General features: G+C 36.4%; 1 protein-coding gene across 2 annotated transcripts in view; it reads left to right on the forward strand.

Annotated features, from left to right (window-relative positions):
• TENM2 (teneurin transmembrane protein 2) overlaps window positions 1-26,120 on the forward strand; it is a 3,493,894-nt gene that overhangs the window by 2,119,407 nt on the left and 1,348,367 nt on the right. Inside the window, exon 1 of one of the 2 annotated variants that reach the window (XM_054691585.1) lies at window positions 14,647-14,669. The exons of the other annotated variant lie outside the window; for it this stretch is intronic. The gene's annotated coding sequence lies outside the window, so the exon portion shown is untranslated. Of the gene's footprint in view, window positions 1-14,646; window positions 14,670-26,120 lie in introns of those variants that run through there. 2 annotated transcript variants of the gene reach the window in all.

Genomic DNA, 26,120 nt, shown 5'->3' on the forward strand with positions numbered 1-26,120 from the left:
AAGCACTTAATATGCAAGTAGATACTCCCTCTATTGCTAACTTTGCTGTATGGGTGAGAACAGAAGTGATGGCTTTGAGCTTTTGTAGTAAATGGTTAAATCAATACCTTCTATCTTCATCAATGCAAAATCCCCAATGTGTAAAATATCTTAGAGAAAGAACAACTATACAGTGTTCTCAGAGCCAATATGAAAGCACAGGTAAGTCATAGTAACTGACAGGAAACAAAGTATTTAATCTCACAATGAATAACTGGTATATGATGTGCTCTCTCAATCTACTGAATTAGTCAGCATTTCTTTTAAACTAAAACAAGGAATAAAAGCAGATGGAAGAGAAATTCTTAAGGGGCCTCCCTGGTGGTGCAAGTGGTTGACTGCAGCGCTGTGAAGCTGTCCTCAGCCTCTGCAGCGCAGGTTCAATCCTGGCCGGCTGGTGAGATACCCACATGGAGTGGCAGACCTCTCCTGTCTCGCCTGCTGCTCCCCTCAGCAGTGTATTTCAGTCACTCTGCTTGTTCAGTTCCCTGCTCTGTCTGGTGAATCCTCTCACCCTCCTGTGCATCTGGTCTGTACCCCAGTTCTTGAATGCATGAATAAATAAATCTTTAAAAAAAAGAGAAATTCTTAAGCAGACTATAAGTAAACCAAGAAAAATAATATTTTCAGACCTTGTGTATTTTAAAAAAGAATAAATTCATGCGGGCCTCCCCGGTGGCGCAGCGATTGAGCTCTGGGTTGTGAAGCTGCCCGCAGCCTCTGCAGCACCGGTTCGCTCCCCAGCCACAGGAGGATGGTCCCACATGGCGCGCAGACCTCTCCTGGCGCCCGCTGCTCCCCTCAGCAGTGTACTTCGGTCCTTCTGCCTGCTCTGCTCCCCCCTCTGGCTCTTGTGAATTCTCTCACCCTCCCATGCTTCTGACTGTACCCAGTGCTTGTATAAATAAATAAATAAATAGACCTGTAATAAATAAATAAATCTTTAAAAAAAAAAGAATAAATTCATGCAAAAAGATAGGAAGACTTATCTAGAAGACTGTCATTGCTGAAGTTTAACTTTTGGGAACTACACCACCCTAGAAATAATGATCTCATAGAGAACCGAGATGTGTAAATCAAACATTCAGAAGATGTCTGAAATCTTCAAAATGTAAGAAACTAAATCCACATCTCTCTATATCATTATTTTTATCTCTATCAAAACCATGATTGAAGACATGCAAGTAAATGTATGGTCCTTAAAACTAATAATATCTCTGTAAGGAAATCAGACTGAGACAGGAAATAGAATCTCTGGATTTTTCTCATGCAAGAAAAATATAGATATTTTGGAACCCTGCTGGGATTTGGGGTGGGTGGATTTACCTACTTTGACTGTTGTGGTAACATTTCTTTCTTTTTTATTGATATCAAGATATTCCCCAAAATATATTCATATCCTTTACTATGGAAGCTGTTCAAAGAATTTCCTCTAATGTTTTGTTATTATAATAAAAGTGCAAAACCAAATATCACAAAAAGACCCCTCACTTTACGTAATTAAAAAGAAGATATATAAAAAGAAGGATTTGGACATATTGTCAGCTAAAATTTATATCCAAGGAGTAACTGAACATTTCAGTCCTTTGCCATATCTGAATAGTGGTTACTGAGCAACAGAGAAGTTGTGTAAACTGTTATAGACCAGATAAAATATAACTAAGAAGGAAGAAAATCAAGTGATCAAAAAACTAGTTGCTTTGCCTAACACATTGGCCTACCTGCAGAGATTTGCTGGCAATGAATCATTTTTATATTCTTGCCTCTAATAAATGATCATTTTGTTTTGTTTTTGTTTTTTGTTTCATTCATGAGGGATATTTACACTGGTATAAAATTCTGGGTTGCCATTATTTTTGTTTCACTATTTGAAAACATCCATGACACTTCCTTATAATAATTCCTGTTGTTTTTAGAAAAAAACAAAACAAAACAAAAAAAATGCTGTATGGGTGCGAACAGAAGTGATGGCTTTGAGCTTTTGTAGTAAATGGTTAAATCAATACCTTCTATCTTCATCAATGCAAAATCCCCAATGTGTAAAATATCTTAGAGAAAGAACAGTCATTTGAATTGTTTTTCTCCTCTAGAAAACACATTGTTTTTTAATTTGTTGATTTTGTGGTCACCATTTTTAAATCATGTCTTGGGGCATGCATGTTTTTAGGATTTTTTTTTCCATTTGGGATTTTTCAAGCTTCCTTAATCTGTAAGTTTATGTCTCTCACCAAACTTCAGACATTTCCAACCGTTATTAATTGTTATTAATTCAAAATTCTTTTATTCTATGTTCTTCATCTTCTCTTTGAGACAATAATAGTCATTCTTATTATCCTACTGGTACCTGAGATTCTGGTTGTTTTATTTTCATTTTTTTCCCTTGTAGTGTATCTTGGATGATTTGTGTTCTATCTTCATATTTACTGACTACTTCCTCCTTCTGTTATCTCCATTCTACTAGTGAGCTCATCCAGGGTATTTTTAATTTCATTTCTTGTATTTTTTAAAGGCATTCTCTGTATCTCTAAATCATTTTTCTTTGAAGAGATTTTTGTTTGCTTCGAGAGTACTTGCTATTGTTTGTAGATGTGTTTCTATGCTTTTAACTTCTTTATCAAATAATTACAACTTACCTGACATCTGGACACAATGTTAATTGTCTTTTTCTATACAGGTTGAGGTTTTCTTAGTTCTAAATATGTCCAGTAATTTAGAGTTAAGACTTTAAAACATTTTGTTTTGTTATAAATGTTATAAATTTTTGAGTATGCTGAGGATAATGATTACATTTTGTTTGAGCAGATGTAATTCAACTTTGAAGTCTCAGTGTACTTTCATTGGGCTGTGGCTTCAATGACACTTCAATGTTCAAATCCTTTACAGAGCTATTCAGATCTGTTCCACCAGTGTGCTACACAGTGGTAGCTCCAGGATCTGTGTGGTGGTGTATTGTTAGTTCAGCTCTCAAATTATGTAATGTGCTTATTGAGTTTTTCCACACACGAGTGTGGATGTTCATAAAGAAGTTAATGAGGTTAATGTTGCAAATCTCTTCTGTACAATCTCTCCATTATTTTCTATTTTCTTGAATTGCCCCTTTTTAGGTTTGCATCTATAATGGTGGGAGAGCCATATACCACCACATTAATGTGCTGCTCATTTGTCCGATTGTGTTTGCAACCAGGACCAAGTTGCAAGGTGCTGGTTGATGGCGGGAAAGATGTGGAGCAGGAAAAGGAAAAAGAAAGAGATAGAGTAGGGAGATTATGTATTTTTCCTAAATGTTGGGAACTCCTTCCAAGTCATACAGCCTGATTGAGAGGTAACTATGTGCCTTAGTGACCACATTTGGGTTTCATATTACATTTAAATCAGATTGGGAGAAACAAGAAGGAAAAAAACAGTTCATAACCTGTTGAGTGGCATTGTGAATTCTTGTTTTCCAATTTGCTTCCTACTATTTTTATCAAATTTTAATAGTCCTCAAATAGCTACTTTATGTATTCTGTTCAGGTTTGTTAGCTGTATACAGCATGAAAGATAGTATGGAGTGTGTTTATTCATCTAATCTGGAACTGAAACTGGTTTGTTTAATGTTAAAATTCTAGCAGGAATATAACCAGTTTCACGTAGAGTTTTAAAAATACTTAGCAAAGATTTTCTCTTTTATGATGTTAATGCTGCTAATTTAGCTTCACTATTACTACCAGAAGACAACTATGCATTGATAAATATTTAAAATAAATAAGTTTTTAGAATGTTGTTCATTGAGTGAGTAGCAGTCATGAAAAGCTATGTCTTCTTCAAGTTGTTGTTACACTTTCTTAAATGAAACCTCATAACTGCTGCAGTGAGTGCTTTCAGTGGAGAACTACACTGTAAGATTTATATGATTATGGCTTTTTTTTTTTTCAGTGAACTGAACAATTGGTACTTTTCAATGAAGCTATAATATACTGTTCACCTTATTTAAAATAACTGTTGTGGGGGTGGGGATTATTCTGTTCATCAAGGTAGACTCAGAATATCAATCCATGCAAAAAGTAATTATTTTATAAAACTGTTTTATTATTTGAATTCTCCACAAATTCATGTCCAATGAAATTTTAAGTTGTTATATCCCAGGGAGTGCAGAATGCCTTTGGGTGTCTTTAGAAGACCATGGCTCATTTTAATGGATATTTTAGGTAAGATTTCCTCTTAAGAAGAAACTGAAGCAAAGTTTTTTTTCAGGTATCTAAGATACAAGTCATTACTGGCAGCCTTCTTACCTTTTCCTACACAGAAAGCTAGATACAGTTGGGAATATGTTACCTTGTAATATTGCATGTCTTTCCTAACATCTCTCTACCTTTCCTTCCCATTTCTATAATCTTATGTTTCCTCAAAACCAACAAGGGTTAGTGATTTCTTATTGAATATTTGGCTGAAAACTTATATTTCTTATGATGATAAAATGCTGAAGAATAGAAAGTTGAAAGGATGAAATGCAATGGTAGAGTTTCAGGCACGGTAGCTGACAAGACAGAAAAACCTGAGTTGACAGTAATTCCATTGCTCAACAATAAAAGTAAATCATATGTAAATCACAATTTATAACCTTGTACCCATCCCATGACTCTTTATTGTCTTTGAAACCCATTGTTTTTAGCACTGTCATTCACAGAGCTGGAAAAGATGATGGTAAATATCATCGAATTAAAGTAGATTTTAATTAACCACCTATTAATGATTGCATTAATGATTGCAGTGCATCAGGATTGTGGTTCCTTTAAGAAACTAAAATGGCAATTGTGGATGTTCTTTTTTTCCCCCTGGTGACTTGGTTACTTTTTGTTCTGTGATGACAACATTCTACTTTCAAAAGAATGACTCAGGCTGTTGAATAATGTTGTCTTACTTGAAGAATCAGATTGCTGATACTGAAAGAATGAACACCCTCACCAAGAAGTTTGCTATCGCTATCTCTTAGTTATCCAAGTCACAGAAAGTATTTCACGTTACTCATGAAATAATACTATTAATTGCTAAACTTTATTACATCTTCACATGTGCTAGGCATTGTGTTAAACAGTGAACATTCACTATCTAAACACACATTTACCGAACAACTTAGGTGGGCAGCTACTGTTTTTATTCTTATTTATAGATTTACTAAACTAACACTGGAAATAGTGAAGTAGGTTTCTCAGGATAAATCAGGTAGCAAGTGGCAGAATTGGCTTGTACACCAGGTTTGTCTAACATCAATACCAGTGTCTTACATATTATGCTATAAATAAGTAGATGGCAAATTCCATGAAAATGGTTGCTTTTCTATCTGGTCCTTTGTAATGAGTATGACTGGCATGTAGGGAGCACTGAATGAACACTTGTTGAATGTGTGAATGAACTTTAATCTGGCTTGGAGCCCCTTAAACTAGGTTTAGTATAATATAGCAAAACAGAAAGGAGTATGTATGTATTAAAAAGTATAGGAAGAAATACTAGAAATTATATTTACATTTGCTATTGATATAAATATAGATAATGGGATACACTTGAATAAATTTTATATACAAACTAATCTGAAATATCCTTGGGGAATAATGGGATGTCTATATGATGGGATATTGACAGAGGTCTCCTTCCTCTTTTGTCTTTGTTGAAATGTGTTGATCCATATTACAGCTTACATGTGCTTTGTTAAATAGATTTATAATATATGCTAACAAGTTTTAACTCAAATAACTGAAATGCACAAATAGCCTAAATGGAGTCTTAAAAAAAAAAAAAAAACTGTAGATTACAGATGATAAAATACTAATAACACACACATAAAATGAACAATTGAAAATGTAAAAACTGACATTTCTAGTGCTAGAATGAAATCTTCAAAAGCCACAAAATCAGATTTTAAAAAAAATCAAACAAAGATTATCTAATCACATTTCACTGTTGAAAATTTGGTGTCAACTAATCTATTATCCGAGTATCTGACATAAATAATTATATTTATTGTTTCTGAGGATCAACTTTGCATTGTGTGTTGTGCCTTGAGATACTAGTTATGTCAGTAAAATGAAGTCATTACAATTAGCAGGGCACTTAAAAATTAACAATCTGGAACCTGAAGGTAAACCTGATAGTTGCTTGAAGGCAGATGCTAGAGTTGTTTCTGGGATATTAAAAGGCATATAGTGTTCATTCTAGTACCTTACAAATTCTGTTACACTTAATGATTAATGTCAGAGGCCTATTTCAAGGTTTCTTAATAACAAGAAAGAAAAAGCAATATACTTGCTCTTCCTGCTACTGTAAAAATAGCTGAAATGGCATACAAAAATAAGAGTGAAAAAAAAAAGGTATTTGTCAATAGTTATTATAGAATAATACGTAGAAAGTATCAGTAGATATTTCAAAAAAATAATCCTTTTAAAAAATGAAGTATGGTACTTATCTATACATTTTATAATTTCTAATTCATGAAATTAGCTAAATTTTTATTCAACCACATATTACAAAAAATACATATTTTTGAGTCAATAGAGAAAGATGTTCCCAATCAGTTATTGCTAAATGCAAACTGCATTTTATGAAAAAGTGTGGGATTATATCGGTAAGTAGAATTATTGATGACATAGCTTCATTAATGAGAATAAAAATGGTTTCCAGGTTAAAGTTATAGACAAAGCATTGAATGTACGTTCACCAACTCATCTAGCGATAAACTAGAAATACACAGTTAACACAGGATTATTATAAAAACAAGGCTGTTAAAATATAGAAGAGTCTTTACATACTATGTAATGAAGTAGAGACTGATTAAAAAGACTTTTGTCCCTAACAGATTTTCAGGCTTTCTCTTGGAAATATTCTTTTAAAAAAAAAAATGTTTTTATTTATTTATGCATATAGGACCTGGGGTGTAGGCCAGCGGTGCAGGGGAGAGGAGGGAGTGAGGGCATGTGTGTGAGAAGATTCACCAGAGGCAGAATGGGGAGCATAACAGGCGGATCTACTGAAATACACTGCTAAGGGGAGCAGCAGACGAGAAAGGAGAGGTCTGCTGCACCATGTGGGTTAAATCCCTGGCCAGGGATCAAACTCATGAGGCAGTGGCTGGCAATAGCTTGATAGCACTGACTTTAACCCTGTGCCACTAAGGAGGCCCTCTCTTGGAAATATTCTTAAATGTATTTTTTAATTGAAGGATGAATTATGTGTTAGTGTACTATCTGGAAGATGTCTGTTTTGAAAACGCACACTTAAATAGTCTCTTTGGTGATATTTCACAATGGGTGTGAAGGAAGTACATATTTTTAAAAACTCATGATCCTGGAATGCATTTTGAAATATGATGTTTGGAAAGTTTATGTTGAAAGATAATTTAACACACTGCTGAAAGCAGTGTGTTAAATTAAAAAAAGAAAAAGACCAATGTTTGAGAACTGAAAAAATTAGAAGCAGTATTTTCAAACTAACTTAAAACCTTTTAAATAATATTTTAAGTTGTATTTTGAACTAATCCTTTACAACTATGTTTAAATAACACTGAGTAGTTTGCAAGAATAACTGTATGACATAATGATGATTGAAATTTATGAGCACATTTAAGCAAAAAATACCCTTATGTAATTGGTAGATGAGATTGAAAAATGACTATCATGATTTAGTAAGCATAGTCAGTGATTTGTGAGGTTTCCTTTTTATCAATGACAATGATTAAGAACAAATGTTAAAAAAGAAAAACTGAAATTGGAACCAGACCTGTGAATCATTGTAACACAAAATGAATATTTAATCATTTTGCCCTCACTAAAAATATATTAAAAATGATGATGATGATGATATTAAAGATATGTTCATACTTCCAGATTCTGAAATATAGGAAGGAACAACAAACAAAATAGATACTGAATGAGATAATAAACATTAGAGGCTGTGTTTTCCTACTATCCAAATATAATAATTTTCTCATTCTTAAATGTCTAATTAAACACAGAAGTAATAAACTGACTATTTGTCAAAATGAAAGTACTGTCTGCAATATCAACAGTAATACTGTTATTAATATATCTTAGAAAAAGCATGATTTTGTGAACCATAAATAAATAATACAACATTCATGGTTATATCATCTTTTTGAAACCATGAAAACCTGGGGAATGTTATAGTTTGTGGGTCCTCACTTGTGTGCTTACAAAAGAAACATACAATTCAGACTCAGAGTATAACAAGGGGGAATTTGGGAGAGATTAATAAAAGAGGAAACTGTTTCTAAGGCCACAAATGGCCATCTTTCTTTTTTTTTTTTTAAATTTATTTATACAAGCACTGGGTACAGTTAGAAGCGTGGGAGGGTGAGAGAATTCACCAGAGCCAGAGCGGGGGACAGAATAGGTAGATTGACGGAATACACTGCTGAGGGGAGCAGCAGTCATGTCATGGCAGGAGAGGTCTGCGCGCCATGTGGGACCCTCGCCATGAGACCTGGGATAGAACCGGCCCTGCAGAAGCTGTGGGCAGCTTCGCAGCCCAGCGCTCAATCGCTGCGCCACCAGGGGAGGCCCATGGCCATCTTTCTTACCCTACATAGTGTCCATAGTGCCCAGTAGTCCAAACCAAAAGCTGTTCTTGAATGCTAGTGCTGTCCTTCTGATGAGACCCTGTAGCTGGTGGTGCACCGGCAAGCAGTAGACCAGGAGCCACCTCACTGTGGCAGCTGGAGGTAATCACAGGTAGTTCTGGTAAGCCGTAGTCTAGCACCTTTCTGGCCAGGATTGGAGACAAAAGCAACAGGAGACAGCTCTAGAAGTGGTGTGGCCACAGACCAACAGTGTTCTTCGGCAGGCACTGCTTGGGATTAGGCGGCAGCAGATAGCTTTTAGAAGTGCTGGGCACATGTCAGCAGTGCTGGTCATGTCAGAGGTAGGAACAAGGGTCAGGTGATAGTGTTGGAGGATGAGGCAGCAGTGAACAGCTCTGGGAGGCGGTGCTGGTTGTGCGGGAAGGAGTGGTGGTCAGGAGAGAATCAGGCAGTGGTGAATAGTTCTAGGAGGTGGTGCTGGAGGCAAGGGTGGTCAGGTGATTCAGAGTGATCAGTTGGTGATCAGAAGTGAAGGTCTTCCCAGCCGAGAGTGCTGACCTGTCTTTTATGGTTTTCATGATCCTTTCACTCCCCCCCTTGCTCCTGACAGCAGGGTACATTTCTAACCTAAGTGATGTGTTTTCAACACTGGTATGGGTTTCAAAACCCAAATCCTCCAGGTGTGCATGGGTAGCTATTTCCTGGAGTAAAGCCAGGTGCACTTCGCTGTACCACCAAACTAGAAACTGTGGAGCTCCTCTTACACTTTTAAATATGTTTCATAATATGTATTAATTGGTACAGTGTTAAATGTATATATTATATATGTATGTAATGCATATTTAAATATGATTTTATTAGATTCATGCTCACCCAATTCCTACTGGAAAGAGTGCTCAGTTTAGAGACATGGGAGGCCCCATGAAGTGAGTTTTCCATCCATGGGCAGTAGTAGGGTATGGTAATATAGAGCACAACTTTTGGGGTGAGCTGATTTGTGTTTGAAGATAAGGCCTGCTCTATGTTTGACAGTTAGTTCTGTTCTCTAAATCCCAGTTTTCTTCTCTGTGAAGATTAAACTACCACTGCAGGCTGGCAACAAGAGGTATGTCATGTAAAACTGTAGAGCACAGTGGTGGTACCTAGGAAGACTGCAGTGTATTTTAATTTATTTAAAACTGACATCAGAAGTATTTATGGAATATGTTTGGAGGTGACTACTTACATGTTCAACATATTTATCTGAAACATATAAGAATTTATCTTAAAAGAAAAAGAATGATAATACCAGCATTGCTTACAATTATACCAAAAAGGGAAACTGGGACTTAGATGAAAAGAAAGTATAATTAAGTTGTGTTATATTTATTCATGTAGACAGTCTAGGAAATGAAAACAAATGTACCAACATGGATAAATCTGAAGAACACAATTTTGAATTTAAAAACTAGCAAATTATAGAATTAAAAATGTGTACAGTGGAACAACATTAAAAAGTTTGAAAAAAAAAGAATAACAGTATATCTACAGATAGGTGCATGTAGATTGAAGTTAGGAAGAAATGCTTGGGAATGAAATGTACCAACTTTTGGGGATGATTGTGTATGGAAAGTAATGTAGTTGGGAGGTAAAGACATGCACTTCAGCATTTGTAAGGGTTTATTCTATAAACTTAGTGGAAGAAACATAGAAATTCATCCTATTCCTCAGTAATTTTTCACTATTTGAAAAAATATCAAAGAGAAAAAATTGTGCAACCTTTTGAGACTACTGTCTTGAATGGATAGGTAGATGGAAGGAAGGGAAGGAAGAAAATTGTTTTGAATAAAATTAATTTACTTGACATTTTCCCTCAGAAGGTATCTTGAACAAGCAAGCCCAAAATAATAAAAATAAGAAGATGCCTGGCATCAAATGCTTAATTATTCACCTTTTGATACAAGGGCAAATTTTAATATCTTGAACATCTAGATAACTTTCCTTATGTGAAATCTGAGCGAGAAAAGGAACTGCATTGTTTCATTAGTCTCTATATCTTTCTTTTTATTTTAGTATCATCATAGGCAGACAACTGGATGTCATATTTCCCTATGATATTTTCACAGTGCGCACCAGGGTGCCTGTGCTCTACAGCTATATGACATGCGGGATTATTTTTCCTCTTCACATCAGAACCTCAAAAACAAGTTCGGTGGTAACGGGGACAAAGACTATCAATAAACATTCCATCTTTTCATTTTCTCCTTTGTTATTTCATAAAGCCAGAACCATGATTTTTGATTATCAAGTAGCAAATCATTTCAGAAATTATTTCTCTTCTCACAGGTCTTTGAGGACTAATAATTAGCCTACCTCCAGCCTCTCTGCTGGAGCTCAGGGGATGGGCTGGAAGTCTCAGTATGGAGAGCAATTGAGAATGGCTTGAGCGCTGTCATTGGCTTTTCCATTGATCCAACTGTGGAGAATATCTGTGGTTCTTTTCCGCATCTCTGTGTGTCCCCTCCCTGGCTGAACCATGTAACATATTTGTGTTCCATCCATGTCTTTGCTGTCAGTGGGAGCAGCTTGCCGGCATACCTGGCAGAATGCAGACCACTCAAGTTAGCATACCAGCAATGCAGGCTGGGTTGCTAGGGAGCATCCCTTGATCTATTTTTAAATTTCCACGCTTGTTTCCTCTGTGAAAGAAGCAAAGAATAATACCGCTTGGCTTTCTCCTCTCTTAAGAAACAAAGTAACCAACAAGGCTAGGACCTGTTGTGAAGTTAAAAAGCATTTGCTAATTAAGCTTCAGAATGTTATGGTATTTGTGCCCATCTAGTTTCTGCTTAATTAATTTCCAGATAAGATGGCATTTGAGAAGAGGTAGAAGCGAGTGTCTATAAAAAGTGTAGGTGAAATTTGCTGGTACTTAAAAAAAAAATCCATTATGAAGCTCTTGAACCACTATTCTTCCAAGAGTTTAACAATAACCCATTGTGAGGTGCCCAGAATCCCCCACCATGGGGAATAAATGAGAAATTTGGAGGGCTATTGAACAGTGAGTTTTCACAGCTGATACACAGAAAAGTATTTAGCACAGGTGTTTCGGTAACTGTGAAATACTGAGGAAATTCAGTCTTCTGTGGCACTTAGACTCACTGTCTTGTGTGGGATGGAGTCTTATGGAACTTGCAAAATATCTGTAATATAAATAAAAGAAGAAGAAGGACAAAATTAGCTTTTCACAGAACTCCAGAAATTGTTCCTTGTATGGAAAAATCTTCCCTTTTGGCCACTGGTAACTAGCAGTTTTCTTGATATTTTTTCCAAGTTAAAATGGATCCAATTTCAAATGTTGTTAGTGAATTTTTAAAATGATGTGTTATATGCATGCAGGTGTGGAGAAATCTGGTGGAATAACAAGTGTGCTAGTTTCCATGTGTCACGGTATTTTTTTTCTGTCTCATAAAAAGATTTTCTTTCCTCCTCAATTCATGGCCACTTTCAACCTTCAACAGCAACTGGTTAACAAGGTTAACTGTTCACTCTTCATATTACAATGCTAGAAGCAAGTTACACTGTCCACTTTCTAGAATCCATAGAAATATCCTACCACCACTATTTGGGGAGTCATGAGCTCGTATATTGCAGTTTCTCTATATATAAATGAGGGATTCAGGGAAATAGATTCAAGTTAGGGGGACCAGTTTTCTGTATAAATTTTCATAAAGCTCTTGGCTTCTCTATTTGTAATCCTCAGTCCAATATTTCTCTTACCAGATGAGATATTAAAAATCATGCTTCTGTTGGAGAGTTTATATAGAAACTGCTAGAATTACAATGGCATACTTTCTTTTAAAGCCCAGAGTGAATTTCTAACATCAGTTGATAACTTTCTGGGGGGCAATCATTTTTCTAAATTCCTAATTGCCCTTAATATTCATAAAAAATCTATGAAGGAGATATTACCGTTTTCTCATTTAAGCAGCTGAAACAACTCTAGTTTCCGAAGTGGAAGTCAAGTGCTGTAAGTCATTCTAAACCAGGGCTCTCACATCATGGACCCTATATACTTTACTATTTTCCTATATGATTTCACTGCTATGAACACTTAAACTAATTTACTGATGTTATGTTTTTAAACAGTTTTTCAACTAACCAAATTCAAGGTATTTCCTAATAGGTACTCCTAAAAAATGTATGATATTTTAAGCCATTATCCAGGGAGAAGTTTGGCTTTGGGGTCAGCAAAATATAGTGCCAAAACTGAGTTTCCTCATCTGTAAAATGGTGATAATATTATCTCCTTCACTAGGTGGTTATGAGGATTAAATAAAACACATGACATGTAGCAACACTCATAAATAGTAGGTAAAAAAATTAAAATTTCCACCATCAACAAAGTGCAGTTTAGAAACCGTAATCACAGACTACATTAGGACTGAAGGGCTCAGGCTACTCTTGTAAGTTCAGGGACAAGTATTTCGTGTTTAGTGAGCACCAGAGCCCACTTCCCTATTTCCAGTTATTGATGTGATTTTGTAACTCCAATTTCAGAAGGAAGATGAGCAGAACATGAAATCCACACAAATTGTCTGGGACATTTTGAAATGTGCCCTCCTTTGTCCATCTCATCAATGTTTCGGTGAATGACGATGTTCTTGGAGAAATTATAATTGTTCTTGCCATCTGTTGTTTTTCTTATGATTAAGAAATCTTTTTATATAAAATAAGACATCACTGATGAGAAATCGATTTTTGTTTTGTTTAGAATATTCTGAACTGACTTGGAAGCCAGTAATTGTTTGTCATTCAGAAATCTCACATTGATGACTTAGCATTAGTGGAGAAGGAGCACAGAAAACCTTTGAGTCTCCCAAGTGAAATGTGATCTTCTTGCTCTGTTTTTGGCTCAGACCTATCAAGTCTTACATCATAGGTGAAACAGGGCAAAGGTCCAAATGTTACTGCTGCGATGATAAACTAAGGTGTTCAGAGATGCTCGGAGACTCACTCATGTTTTCATTGACTGAGAACCTACTATGTACTCAACACAAAATACTCGATACACAGTGCTAAGTACTGTGAAACACCTACTGCTTGATACTGAGATAGACACCAGTGAGTGGCACTTGGCTCAGTTGCTCGGAAAAACAGGCAGGTTAATAGGAAAATGAGCACTCTGATTGTTCTATTCAAGTATTGCTAAGGGAGGTAGGGGAGGCTGGGCTGAACTTTTCAGGACTTGCCACTTATTCACTCTTGTGTCCTCCCTTTGGCTCCCACACCAACTGAGAAATGCATATAGGAGTATGACAGCAATGAAATAGCTTCTTTGCAGGAAAGCTGAATTGGACCATGTGACTAGGAGCCAAAGCAAATGTCTTCCCCTATTCAAATGAACTCTTGCTTCTCCTTGTCTTTGTGGAGGAGACAGACCACTGCTAACTTCCCATCTGGGGCAGAGCCCCTCTCAGTGGCTCACCATATGGGGTGAAAGAGGGCAGAATCACGGACCCTTCACAGTTCTTGAGAGTGCTTATTAAAGTTCCTGGGCTTGAGTGAACACAAAGTCACTGACTCCCAGTTCTACCACTTACTAGCTGTAGGACTTACTAGCTACACCACATGCCAGCTATGCCACAGGTAAAGAGACTTATGAGTTATGGTACTTACTAGATATTGGGAACTGGAGAGTAACAGTAGTAATAATAACAATAATAGTCGGGGTATAGTTGGTGGAAACCAGTAGGAGGCTGATTTTAGAAAGATCCTTGAAGAGGAAAAACAATGTGCAATAGCACTTTTCCTTTTTCCCCCAAAATTTACCTCTGCCTCCTATGAACATAAGTGAGAAATGGAGTTTGGGAAAACTGATGAACATTTTTCCCCAACCCAGGAAGCCAAAGGAAGTCATATTTTGGCTTACGAAGGAAACCTGTTTAGGAGAAAACTGTGTGCACCTTATAGTGTTTTTTTTTTTTTTTTAAAAGCTGAATAATGACGAATGAAGAGGAGTCTTCAGAAGAAAAAGGAAAAAGCATTTCAGAGAGGTCGTGCATCATGGGCACAGACAGAGGTAAAGGGCCTGGCATGAGATCCAGGTAGATGCAAAGAAGAAAATAGATTTATTTTTGCATTTGTCTTTATAGCTCCCCATGTGCTTTACTATCAATATTTTCTTTTGATCTTCATGAAAATGCTGAGAGACAAAATTGTGATAGCAGCTTGATATTCTTATTTTTTATGGCTCACTGAGCTAAAGAAGTAAGTTATGTTCTTCATGCAGTATACAGTATCTAGAATACAATTAAAAATGTTACCTATTATTACTGTCACTATTATAATGTATTTATTACTATTAGTTAGTGTTACTGTTGCTACTGTTACTCTCCAGTTCCCATATCTAGTAAGTGGAATAACTAATAAGCACCTTTATCCATGGCATAGCTGGTATGTGGTGTAGCTAATAAGTCCTACAGTTAGGGTAAGTGGTAGAACTGGGACTCTGTGACATTGTGTTCACTTGAGTCCAGGGACTTAATAAGCGCTCTCAAGAACTGTGAAGGGTCTGTGATTTTGCCCTATTATATTAACAAGTTAGCCTGACAACTGTGTCATGCGCCCTGGCACACAAGACTTCTAGCTCAGAACACAGTGATTTTATTTCCCTTAGCCCAGCAGGAAGTATGTGTTTTGTTTTGTCATTGGTTCTCCTTCACCCCATGTTCCACAAGTTGATGTGAAGTGGCCCAGGGGGATGTTACCCCCACTGTGGGTTTGCATTACAGCTGAGGAATCCAAAGCTTACAAAAAAAAAAAAAAACCTCCCAAGTTTTATATGGAGTTGAGCCTTCCCAACCTTTGTCCAGAGAGAAATTTACTTTCATTGTCCAGGTCAGGAGCTAGGGCAGCCTAATGCCCCAGAGTAAGACGACCTCTACCTTCTAAAGCTGTTTACTACACAAATATCCTTGAAAGCAAAAACTGACATAAAACATGTAGAAACAGGGAAAATTCTTTCAATAAGTATGTTAATAGAAAGTCATCCTCACATTTTTTTTGGGGGGGTGGAAAATACTAGGTTTATCTTTTTCATAATAATTATGCATACAAGCTGGGGTGTAGCCAGAGGTACAGGTGTGGGGGTGAGAGGATTCACCAGAGACAGAGTAGGGAGCAGAACTGGCAGATCTACTGAAATACATTGCTGAGGGGAGCAGCAGGCTAGACAGGAGAGGTCTGCTGCACCATGTGGTTCATCTCCCAGGCTGGTGATCTAACTGATATTACAGTGGCTGCCCATAGTTTCATCGTGTTGGAACTTTACCCTTTGCGCCACCAGGGAGGCCCACTAGGTTTAACTTACAGTAACCAGAAAATGAGAAATTTATACAAATAGAGCAGCAACATAGAAGAGTTTAGTAAACAGATTCCATTATCAGATTCTATTATCAGACACTTCCTTACATTTCTTCAATAAGGTATTTGGAGAAGAAAAGGCAGTTTTCTCAGGGAGAAAGCCAGCAAAGTCTCAGATCCCTTAGGTCATTGCCCAGAAACCCATAGAACCTGAGTCTTTCCAGTGCTTGGAAGGAAATACCATAGTCTTCAGTATTGTATGCTCCAGAAAGTGAGCCTAGGAGTGTGTATTGTAAAAAGCAGTCACTGGCTGTGTAGGAGATAGAAATTAGGTAGTATGTTCTTCTGGACAGAAATATAGATTCCCACCACTGATCATCCCTACTTTCACCCCAGAAGCCCTGGTATATATTTTAATGGATTCTCTAACTTTTAGGAAAAATAGATTTATTAGTCCAACCCCTAGAGTTTCTCATTTAGTATGATCTGAGGAAGCCCTATTCTGAACAATCTCCCCAGGTAATTAATGTACAGAGAGGAATGAAAACAGCTCCTTTTGGCCATATTTCATTACTTGGCTTCAAATGCAAGTAAGATAAGTGATTTTTAAATAACTGTTATACCAACTTATAATTTAAGAATTATCTAAAAAAAAAATAAACAACAAAAAACCTCCCGTTCAAAGAGAATTAAATAGTAATCTTTTAAATCATGTCTTATATCTGGTATTAAGATGTGTTGTTTCATTATCTACTCTTGAAAACTCTAATGCTTCCTCTTATAAGGAAATAGGTTATCATATTAAAGAAACTATGCTAGATCTTGTACTTGGATTTTATTTATTTATTTATTTTGGCTTGAGAAAAATTAAACTTCCTTAAATACACTCCAAAAGGGAAATTCATGTTAGCTTTGCTCATTTGTGCTGCCACTCTAATGCACAACTTCATAATTCGTCTTGAGTCTGTCAATTCCACCATCTAATCTCTAATCAAAAATAGGTGCTAGGTGACTGTGGTTGATTGTCAGCATAATCATATGCTAATAGGACTTTCTGTTTTTCTTGACATCATCATACAATGTCAAGACTCTTCATAACTCTCTTCCACCGTTCATTTTTTTTTTTTTCCTGCAGAGGGTGGACCTATCAGCTGTTTCTTTTTTCCATACTGACAGAGCAAAAGTAGCTGTGGTGGCTCCAAGACAGCCGACTTAACTTGGGCACCTTAAGTTTACATCAAACTACCTGGAAGGAATTTTCATTCTCCCTCCCAAAGTGAATATTAATGTTAAATGGAAAGGGAGAGCTATTTATTTTCCCAGTGCTCAAAGGCTCATTTCAGGACATTATGAAAGAAAACTATTCTTTTTTGTGGTTAAATTGGTGCTGTTTATTATATGCTTTATTAGGAAATTTCTATCATATGTGTTGGAATTGTTTTGATATGTTAGAGCAGGTTGTTCTAACTAGGATTTCTAGAGAAAACTCCCTATTTGCAGACGGGAGTGAGACTAAAATTTTGGGGAAAGGCAAGAACCTACTATGTCTTACTTTAGGATGTTATTTCATTCAGTGAATAATAATTGAATGCTTCTTGGGATAACATAGTAGTTGCATTGAGAAACATACAAAATAACAAGCCCACCATTATATAATAGCATTTGTATTTTAAACACCTCTGGGATATTTATTTTAAGAAAACCCAGAGTAAAACTTCATAGTGTAAAAATGGCAAAAATGCTGCTTTTTTTCTTCAAAGGGTTATGTAAGTTGAGGGTGTAGAATAGGATTGAAGAAGTAGGGTATAGTAAATAATGAGTAGACCACAAATTAAAATATAATATCTTAGCAATTAGAGATTATATAATGTTGTTATGGAATTCATTTGTACTGATTATTCACCAGGACCCAAATCACACATGGTGAATGGGACCAAATTATGAGTTTGAGATATACATGGTAATAAGATGAAAATAACTTCTCTTGAAGATAATACAGATTATAAATATGCTTAACATTCATTCCTTTGTTTACAGTGTCTTCCCTGGTAAGCTGACCTCCTACCTCCCTCTCACCCTGCCTTTTGTTGAGGTTATTTACAATGATGACTGGAACTACATGGATGAATTACTCAGCGTTGCTGGGTCTCTCCTATATATGCAGGAGTTATACATGTTATTATTAATACAATTTTATTTGGCAGAAAGTTTCCTAAGTTGTTTCACTTTAGCTGTTCAAAGCACCCTACCTTTATCTTTCCAAGAGGAAAGAATGATTCCTGTTCAAAACTGAATTCAGCTGCCTATCAACAGGTGTAGCACTGTGACCCCTGATATGAGCTGTCAGATTTTCTGAATGGATACTATAAAGGTCAGAGGAAGGAATTGTGAATGTCTGTGATTATCAGACAGACATCTGTGGTTCAATTCCAGAATCTGAAGATGAGGACTAAAGCCAAGAAAACTGGGTTTTCCAAAGGTGATTAAAAATACACAGTGAGAGTAAAATTTTGTTTACACTATCAAGGTTTACTCTGGGTTTTGTTAAAAGAAAAGAAGGTGATCTTATCTGCTGTGTGTTGTTATCTGTTGTTATTTAACTAACTAACCCAAAATTCTAGAGCTTGACATGACAGTCATGTGTTACCTTAATTTTTTGTGGGTCAAGTCTCTAGGTTCACTCAGTTGCTTATCTGGTTACAGTTTCTCAGAGGCTATAATCAAAGTATAGAACAGGACTTCTGTCAACACAAGGCATGACTTTGGGAGGATTCATATCCAAGTTTGATCATATTGCTGTTGGTATGACTTATCTTCTTACTAACTGTTGGACAAATCAGTTCCTTGCCATGTGGACTTCTCCATAAGACTATTTGCAACTTGGAAAATTCCATTCAAGAAAGAAAAAGAATGAGTGTGACAGACAGTAAGACTGAAAGTGTGAGTGAAAGCGAGAGAATGATGAATCAAAGAGAGCTATCACAGTCTTTGTACCGTAATATCAGAGTTTGTCATTTTAATCTTATTTATTTATTAAAGGTGAATTATGAAAGTCAGCCCACACTCAAAGAGAGGAAATTAAAGGCTGGAATATTTACAGGGCATGAATACCAAAAGTAGGCTCAATGTGGCTATTTCAGGTGATGCCTACCATAAATAGAAATAATCTAGTTCAACCTCTCATTTTGCAGCCCAAGAAACTGAGGCACAAAGATTTTAATGACTTGTCTATTGTAGCAGAGTCTGTTGTTTTTGTTACAGGGCCTAGATAATCGGACCTCATCAAAAACTGTGATAAGAGAAAGGGAAGAATGAATGGGTGGAACTACAGAAACAAACTTATATGGCAGTGGTTTCTAAAATATGAGCTGGTAGTAAAATGGGTTTTCTTGAGATGATTCTTCCAGCCTTTCCACTAGATAATTTATGTTTCAATTACTTTTATATGTTGGTCTTTCTTCTAGGCTGTCTTAGAATGAAAAGGCTCTGATTGCTAAAAATAACTTAAAGATAGTTGTCCTTCATGGATTTTGCTTGACAAAGTTTTTCATATTTAATCCTGAAGCTGAAAAGATACTCTCTGATAACATCTGTGTCTTTTTTCTGACCCATAAATCATTTTATCTAGAAATTATTTTCATTACATATAGATATTTTCTAATAATTAGTTTTTCTGTAAGACTGTGCATGTTTTTGTCAGTTTTTAATCCCTCTATCAATAACTTAATTATATCAATTCAAAATATGCCATTAAAAAATGTTCTCTCACATCCCATGCCATTGAAAGGAATGGTGGATGGATATCTTTAAGAAACTCTTGTCATCTAGTGAAAAAGATAGGTGCACACCTCCTTTGAGTGCCTATTACATGTAAGTCTTTCATATATTTCAGCCAAAAAAAAATTTCTGTCCTATCACAGACACACACTAAAATAGCTGCAAATCTTAGGAGGATACATGAATAGCAAGAAAGGTCATTCATGGGAGGTCTATTCATTCTTTTGCTAAATTTCTAAAACTTTTGCTTAGAGACTTATACTTTCGAATGTATCACCTCAACAGTCTATTTAACCTGCTTTTTGTTTCACTTAAAAGTTCAATTGGATCACTTATTCCTCGTCGTTTAGAATGCTTCCAACTTTAAAAAGGTATTATAAACATTGTGGTTAAGACTATCTATGTATATTTTTTCTGTGTTTATTTCTCTGATTATCTTCCTTCAATAATTCTGTAGGGGTAGAATTTCTGAGTAAAAGGATGTGCAAAGACTTTTAGTAAAAATCACCAAATTGCCCTTGAGAAATTTTACATCCTAAGGAGCAGATTAGGAGAATAGAGAAATCTAAATATAGGTTTCTGCAACAACCTTTCTTTGTCACGGCCCTTTTGTTTAGCTTTCCTATATTTCTTTTTGTGGAGAGGGAGCAGCCACCATTTTCAGAAAGTCAGGAAACATGAATAGTAACAAAACATGATTTTAGGTCTGCATCTTAATGCCCAAGGGTCCAAGTGGATTCTGCCCTTCACCAAATGCACTCTTGCATTCCTAATCACCTGTGTGTGTGTGTGTTCCACCAGGAAAGGTAGTTAGTGCTGTAATACTCACTGTTTCTCCCATCAATTCAACACCACATCACTTTAGGAAGTATTAAAAAATATATCACAAACATTTAGAGAAGAGCAGGGGAACTCATTGATTTTCTAAAGGCAATTTGTTAATTAACATCAAAGGAATGAAATCTGACTTGCATAGCCTAGTGAGTGGCATTTTTCCATAGTCCTGGTTGCTATGGTGATGAAGGAAACTCGTTTGTTCTGGGTCACTCCTAAATTTGTGCATGAAAGCATAAGAGATTATTCCTGTCTAATCAAGTTATATGGAAAAGTTGAAGGGGAGGTGCTGTGTTTTACAGCCATCAACCCTCAACAGAATAAAACACAATAGCTAAGAAAAGGGGATTATAGCTTTAAAAAAAAAAAAAAAAAAACAGAGCTGAGAATTTCTAACTGACCCCAAAGCCTTTTCCAGCAGAATATCTTTTTTTCCCCTGCACTAATATGAGGAATGTGGAAACACGTTTCTTAAAGGGAATTAGAGTGCATATTGAAAAACTATACAACCCGACTTTGCATAATGAATAAGGAGGAGAGTGTGCATTCATTAAACAATTTTACTTTTGAACTTAAATTCTTCAGTGTGTCAAATGCCTCACTAGCTTTGCATTGCCAGAAAGCCAAGTTTTGTTACAATTAACATAATTGGAAAAGCTGGACTGGAGAGGAATGGCTCACCTCTTTTTTTAGCAGATGTCCTGGCCTCTGTGGTATAGAGATTTAAGCATCTCTTGCACATTTCCTTGCCTGCCCAACACCTCAGTTATTCCTTAAGCAGATGGTAGTTTTTGTATGTCATTATTGGATTTTCTGTATTGGCCCCAATATTGTATGATTGTGATTTCATTATTAATTTTTGATTAGACAAAACTTACTTTTTCACCCCCCAAGATACATAGATGTAAATTCAAATCTTTAACCTTCAATTTATTAGCTGTAAAGTTTGGGAAAAATCCATTAATATTTTTATACCTCATCATTTTATCTATAGATTAAGATTTGCATTCACAGAATTGTTGGAGGCACTCCCCTATGTTAGCGTAGCAGTTTACACCCAACATTTAGCAGCTTAAAACAACAGGTATTCATTTTTCACATGATTTATGAGGACAGTGCAAATGAGCAGTGTGATTGTGAGTCGTGATTTCTCATATGTTTATCACCAGACATGAGCCACAGCTTCAGCTATCTGGAGACTCAAGGAGGCTGAGAACCTGCTCCCAAGATTGCTCATGTGATTATCAGAAAGCTTCCATTCTGTTTTGGCCATTTTCTTGAGGCTGCTTTTCTTCATCATGTGGTCCTTCCATAGCAGTTGGCTTCCCTCAGATTGTGTGAAAGCACCAAGATGCCTCTGTATCTCTAATCTCAGAAGTGATAACCTATTACTTTTGCTGTATTTTATTTATTAGAAACAAGCTACTGACACTCAAGGAACCCAATAAGCACATACTCAGAGGAGAATTTGGCTCCACTTCTTGAAGAGAAAACATATTATGGATATAGTTGTAAAACCATTGGTCTTACCTAGTCCACAGTTCATATCCACTTTGCATATAAAATATAGTGTCCTGTTCAAAGCTACCAGGGTCTCATTCCATTGCAGCCTCAGTTCAAATTCCAGAGCCCATCATCTAAATCGAGTCCAGGTATGGATAAGACTTAGGCTCTAGTTTCTCAGACACGATCCCTGTACCTATGAAACTGAAGGCACATGTTCTCTTTTCCCAGGACATAGAGTCTACATACATACATAAGATGAGACAAGCTTGGACTATCCACTGTAGGCATTCCTGGCCTAAATCAGTGGCATAAAATTCGACCCATAGGTGGGCCTCCCTGGTGGCACAAGGAGTTAAGACGCAACCTATGAAGCTATCCACAGCCACTGCAGCACAAGCTCCCTGGCCAGGGAGCAACCCACATGGCACAGCAGACCTCTCTGACTCGCCCGCTGCTTCCCTTAGCAGTACATTTCAGTTAATCTGCCTGTTCTGTTCCTCACTCTGTCTCTGGTGAATCCTCTCACCCCCCACACCTCTGGACTGTTCTTATATGCATAAATAAATCCTCTCACCCCCCATACCAGTTCTTACATACATAAATAAATCTTTAAAAAAATCAGCCCATAGGTATTGTGAAATCTAGCTAAGCAAATGCCAGCTATTCTTTGGTAAGATCTTGAGTCCTGGGAATAATGTTCCATGTCTGGTCCCCAACACAACCATCTGGGCTCTACCATCTGACTCTTGTTTCTCCCTCCTCCTTCCTTTATAATGGCAGGTAGAACATGTTTGCAGCTTTCTCATCCTGCTTTCTTCCAGTAGAATGTTCAGAGATCCAAAGACCCCTTTTCATTTTGTACTGACTGTCCTTTTCAGTTTGAATGGGTAATATTTCTACAGATATAATTCTTCTACAAAACCTTACGTGTGAATTTTATTGAGGGTCATTCAGTTAGACAAAAACCATAATTCAAATGTTCTCAAATAAACTCCTCTAGCTAGGCATCTGCTGAAACTACTGAAGGGCATTGTCCTTAAGATTTCTAGTACCCTATTGTTTGATTGAGAGAACCTGTAAGACAGTCACTTGATAGCATTAGTGAGTCTTTTGCCTGATCAAAAAGAACTCAGTGGCCCCACTATAGCTCTTTCTAAGGTCTTATCAAGTAATTTTACAATCACACTCTTGTCTTCAATTTTAGACTAGTCTTCTGGGCAGCACTCTGTCTATGTTCTTTGCTGAGAAGCTATTAATTTTGAAATCGTTTGCTGTCTGGAGTATCTGAAAAGTTTCAAAACCATGGAATTCCAGCTCCTTTAGTTTTAATAATACTTTATATCTTTACACTCACATTTACTATAAGGAGAAAGAAAGAACCAGACAATACTTGAAACAACTTTCTTACAAATTAATGAGTGTTCAGCCAACTATCAGCCATGGCTGTCAACTGTCAGCCAAGGTTAAGTGAAATCACAACAGTACAGCAGTGTGGCCGTAGTCCTGTAGAACTGATATTTCAAAATCAGAGGTATAAATGCCAGATCTTTATTATGATTGGTCTTTTTCCTGGTCCCTTCTTTAGGTTTTCTAGATTCCTGCTATGAGTGAGACCATCCGGTATTTTCTTTTTCTTTCTGGCTTATTTCACTGAGCATGACCCCGTCCAGCTCCATTCATGTTGCTGCAAAGTAAAAATCAAAATCAACAAACAACTATAAACCAGAGACACACTATGGGGGAGAATAGGGGATTAGGGTCAAAATAAGGGGGTGTGGGAATTGTATGGGGACTATAACCAAGATGAAAATGCATACATTGTGCAAAAATGAAAATTGATGTAAAAATATATAAAATAAAATAAAAATAAAAAATAATATAGGGGTTATAACATTAAAAAAAAAGAAAAAAAAAAGAAATGTCAGATCTGTCCTCTCTCGTATCCTCAAGCTCTATCCCATATAAACAAAGTAAATGTCTTCTGAGGACACAGTGACAGGTCAAACAGAAGGTCTAAGGTCTCATCAAAAACCAGTCCTGTTAGTATCTTAATCTTGTACTTTTAGTCTTCAGAACTGTGAGAAAATAAATTTCTGTTCTTTTACTAGCCGGTGGATAGTATTTTTCTATGAAAGCCCAAGGAGTCTAATACATTCTCAAAGTGCTAGTGAAAAAGAAAAATAAAGAACTCATTTTTTTTTTTAAAGTTTGAAAACCTAGTCCTGCATGTAAAAACTTTAGTTTTCGTTTTCTGTTTGTAAAGTTCATGAGAATATTATAATGTGAGAACTAGTAAAATTGCTATTCTGGAACAATATGCTGTGGATATGCTATGCTGGTTTTGGGTAAAAGATCATAGTAAGTATTGCATAGTAGGTATGCAATACTTTTTTTTTTTGGAAATATATTTATTGTATTTACTATAATCTGCATGAAATTGCCTTGAAGAATAATACAACCTTTCCTTGGAGTCTGAAATACTGCGGTCTGAAAAATCAGTGGATTTGTCCCTTGTTGAAATTCACAGTAAGAAACAGAACTGGGCATATAACACCAAAATTGTGTTCTTGGGCCTCTCCAGTGGCACAGTGTGTTGAGCGCCATGCTGTAAAGCTTTCCACAGCCTCTGCAGCACTGGTTTGATTTCCGGCTGGCCAGGGAGAAACCCACATGGTGTGGCAGACCTCTCCTACCTCGCCCGCTACTGCCCTCAGCAGTGCCTTTGGTCTGTCTGCCTGTTCTGCTCCCCAATCTGTCTCTGGTGAATTCTCTCACCCTCCCATGCCTCTGATCTATACCCCAGTTCTTGTATAAATAAAAATAAATCTTTAAAAAAACCTGTGTTCTTTCCACTCTGAAAAGCTGTTTTTCTAAATGAGATCACACTAGTATTTTGAAATAATACACTTATTGAAAAATCGACATTTTTAAACAGGAAAACTTCAGGATCTTCTATTGACAAAGACCACAGTGGAAAATCCATTGAGAAGTATTGTGTCTAAGAGAATCTTTGTTACACATGAGCTGTACATTTTTACTGCAAAACACCTTGCATTATGAACCAGTGCATTCTGGGAAATAGAAACAAAGACATACATTTTTTTATTCAGTATTTTTTGGACACTCATGCCCTGTAAAACTCTGTATTAATTACTTTGGTGCTTTTTAAAAAAAAGACTTACAAAGGCTCTGAAAAACTATGGGATACATCAACCAAAAAGAAATTTAGGTATGACTACGAAGAAAAACATGAGTGTATCAGTTACTACTGCTAGAGTAATGGTATAGAACAAACCCTCCAAAAATCCAGTGACCTTTGACAAGAATTTATTCTTGCTTATTTGTCTGTTTCTTGCCTAGGCAGATGTTGTCTGGCCTGGCATGCTCTCTGCTTGGCTTGGCACAAAGCAATAGATTGCATCAAGATGTGTTCCATATGTATGTCACCCTCACTGATTCAATGTGCTAGTGTATTTAGAATATATGCCCAGCAGTATAAACAGACATGTATTCTCATAGTGATTGCAGAAGGTATAAGAGGAACAATCAAATGTCCAGTATCTTTTGAAGATTAGACTCTAGGAACAATGACATTTATATCATAGTCCTTTGGCAAAAGAAGTCACACAACAAAGTCAACATTGATGGGGTGAGAAAATAGCCTCTGTCTTTAATATAGGAACTAAAGAGTCATAATGCAAAATCATGGATACAGTGAAGAGTGATGATTCAGAGCAATATACAATTCACCACACAAAATGACACAATATGGTAAATTCCTTAAAAGACATCAAAGAAGGAGAAATGTAAACAGTGGTCAGAATCATATGTCTATCTCTTTATCTTACTAAATGTAAATTAATTGCCTAACTACTTGGTGTCTCAGTTTCCTTATCTTAAAAATGTGTTTTTATAAAGATTAAGGCTGATTATATACATGGAAATGAATACCTGTCGTTTAGCAATAACACCAAAAAAGGGAAATAAATATAAAATTAAAGCTATAAGAGTTCATGTTCCACTGAAAGACACAAGACAGTCATTTGTGAGA

This window comes from Talpa occidentalis, unplaced genomic scaffold, assembly GCF_014898055.3.
Source record: "Talpa occidentalis isolate TD23 unplaced genomic scaffold, MPIMG_talOcc4v2.1 talOcc4.9, whole genome shotgun sequence".
Taxonomy (NCBI): domain Eukaryota; kingdom Metazoa; phylum Chordata; class Mammalia; order Eulipotyphla; family Talpidae; genus Talpa; species Talpa occidentalis.